Raw genomic sequence first — 3,520 nt, 5'->3', positions numbered from 1 at the left:
ACAGTAATAAAAGAGTATTATAGGTAGTACTTGTATTCATCCATAAATATTAATTTGTTTTGAGAGTATAGAATAAAAATGAGAAAAGGAGAGAATTCCGGAAAGTGCTGAAAATGACATGCTGAATTAGGCACATAGACAGGTTAATTATTGAACTGCTAGCTGAGGTCATTGAAGAAGTATAATGTAGAGAAGGAGACTGAGAAATATGAAATTATAGGTGGTTGTGAGCATACTAGAATTTCAGAGCTGAAGCTTTCGAGGCATTCCTGAGAGTTTGCTGCTTTGAGTGGAACATCTTAAAAAGAGTTTTGCTAAAGAAGGAGAATGAGAAACCCTCAAATTAAAGTCATGTTTGGTAAATAAGTAGGAATTTTAAATAATTGGGAGTTTTACTTGTGGTTACGTAATTTTGACCCCAAAAAGTGAATATTAAGAATAAAATTCCACCCAAAACACAGAAACTCTTTGATCTATCTTTTGATTGCATTAAGATCAATCTTTCTCACCATTCTTTTTCTTACCATTCTGAAAATCAGTCTTTTTCCTCATCCTGTATTAGTCCACAGGGTTGAGTGCAGTTCCTGTTTGACTCCTGGTTCTGGTTCCTGTGGATACTGTTGCTACCCTTTTTCTAGAAACTTGCATTTCCCTCAACATTAAATCTTAGCTGTATGAAAATATCATCATTACTCTTCTCTTGAAGCATTAGTTTTTGTGTTCATGATCAGCCACTGATGATTGGCAATCATTTTTGAGGAAGTTTTTCATTTTTCTTGTATCTCTTTATTACTAACAACATACTTACATATTTGCATAGTATCAATTTGCCTAATGTACTCCATCGGCATTTATGTGACATTTTATTATTTCTCCTCTTTCTTCCTGCCTGCTGCCTTTAATTGTCACATAGCTTGAAAAACAAACAAAAAACATTTTTGATGAGAAAGAAATATATACCAATATCCTGGCCTACTATTGCCATGTAGGTAAAGGTCTGAGTAATAAGGTAAGGGGGGTTCTTATTTAGTTGTAACTGGTTCATATTTCTGAGTCTCAATCAAGAAATAGAGAACTACTTGAAAACTGAAATCTACATGCAATCAAGTAAACTATACCTAGAAGTTTCCTTCAAAGTTCTCATACTTTATTATAACTACTGTGTATCCATACAAACTTTTATCATGCTTCCTGATCCAGTTCTGAGGCTCCTTATCTTAAAATATTTCCTGGTTTCCACAGACACAGTTAATTACTTCCTTCTTTGTGTTCATAGAGAACTCTGCTCAAGTATATCATTTATCACTTATCACAACATGCTGCAAATCTGTTTATAGGTCTTATGTCCTTAGATTTTGACTAGCTTAAAGTTTGAAACTGCCTTACTTACATTTACTACCAATGCAGCAAATGTGTGGTATAATAATTTTTATGTAATTCAAAACAAGTTTTCAAACATTTTTATTACAGTAGAAAATACATGGAAAAAGTACATGACTCCTAAGTGTACAACGTGATGAATCACAAAGTATATCCTACTTTTATTATAAAGTGACCCACAGAATCCCTGTCGCTTCTCACTCTGAGGCTCCTCTTAGACCTACATTCTCAATCTCTCAGTCACTCTCTCTTCCTCATGCCCCGAAGGGATCACACCCACACTTGTACAGTAAATTAGTCTCATAGTAAATAGCAAAAACAAATTATACTTTTTAAGTCGTTTCTGTTTTTGACTAAAGGGCCTTGTGACTTCTTTACTTTATAATTTGTTCTATACACATATGAAAAAACACAAACTGATAATTTCCAGGCTCAGTATAATTAAAAATTGATTATAGCAATAAACATACCCAATGACCCTAGTGATGCTTATCTAATTTGAGCACTTAATTTCAGTGACCAATGAAGATATGTATGATATACTAAAAAGTAGCTGTCAGTTATCTCTCACTGTTTCAGGAAAAAAGGAAGCAGTTGTTTTTACTCATATCAACCAACTTGTAATTTTTAAGCTAGAAATTCAGTGGTTGTTAGAGACTGGTTATGTTCCCTCCAGGTTCATATTTTGAAGCTAGTGCCCAATATGAAAGGGCCTTTCTAGAAATAGAAAGGTATGGTCTTGGGGGGAGCACTCATAATGGAAATGATGCTATTATAAGAAATACTACTGTCGTGTCCCCCATCCCCCAGGAGGCCATGTGAGCACACAGCAAGAAAGGAAATATTAACAAGCCAGGAAAAGACGCTCAGCAGACCCTGATCTTGGACTTCAAATCCCCAGAATAACAAGAAAATAAATTTCTGTTCATTAAGCTACCCAGAGAATGGTATTTTGGTTATTACGGACATAAGCAGAGTAAGACAAAGGTATCAGAAATTAATATGATGTTTGGATCATAAGTTTTTAATGTATTTGTCATAGTTTTCAATTTCCTGAAATGTATTTAGGAAATATATGAGAAGCCTTAGAACTATACTACAATTAATATATGTATTTCTTTCTTAAAACTAATCAGCCAGGCATGATGGCCCATCCCTATAATCCCAGCACTTGAGTGTCTGAGGCAGGAGGAGGGATGTAAGTTCCAGGCCAGCCTGGGCTACATTGTCTCAAAACAAACAAATGAAAAGAGAAATTAAACAAATTTTATAACTAAGAGTTCAGTGATAGTTTCTTTTTCAAATAGTAATGATATAATTATAATATTGTCTACTTTAGGTATGTTACTAAAAGCAGTGGTTCTATATCAGGGTTATTTTGCCCCCATCCTCTTCCAGGGCACATTTTGGTTGTCGCAGTTCATGCTGTGTGTGGGATATGAGGGAGCACTAATGCATTAAAATAGAAATGGATAGAAACCATGGACATTGCTGAATGTCCTGCAAAGCACGGGACAGCTTCTTACAACAAAGAGCAATATGCCCCTAAATATCAAAATTGCCAATGTCGAAAAAGCTTAACTTTAAGGAATTTCCATAGAAAAATATTATGTTAACTTTTTGTACTGTATGGTTTTCAGTTGGATTTTGTGATGCCTAAACTTTGAAAGATATTGAATGACATGCACTTGTTTTTTGTTTTTCTCTGCATTTTTAATTTCAAGGGGGACTAATATCTATTTAAGGGATATTAAAATTAAAATACCTGGAGAAATCCAGAAACTGAAAATGTTCAAACACTCTTTCTGGTACATTTTGTCTTCTAAATTTCAAGGAAGGGTCTGTTTTGGTTTAAAAGTGCTTGGATTACACTTAGAATTAAGTAGATATTTACCACAATTATCATGAATGTTATTAATCATCAGAATATATACTTCTCTTATAAACACTGATGAATTTTATTTCCAAAACTCTGATATCATGATCTAAATTATATTTGCATTCCCTCTTGTGCAAATTAAAAATAAATGAAAACGTGTTCTACTGTAAAGGATAACAGACATAGTTTACTTTCTAGAGCATGAGTTATAGAATAGTCATATATTTGAACACTGTTTGGCTTTTTAAAAATGGTTACAGA

Source organism: Heterocephalus glaber, unplaced genomic scaffold (genome assembly GCF_053883595.1).
Source record: "Heterocephalus glaber isolate CG9 unplaced genomic scaffold, H.glaber_assembly_v1.0 deba00000122, whole genome shotgun sequence".
NCBI lineage: Eukaryota > Metazoa > Chordata > Mammalia > Rodentia > Bathyergidae > Heterocephalus > Heterocephalus glaber.
This window is presented reverse-complemented; position numbering follows the sequence as displayed.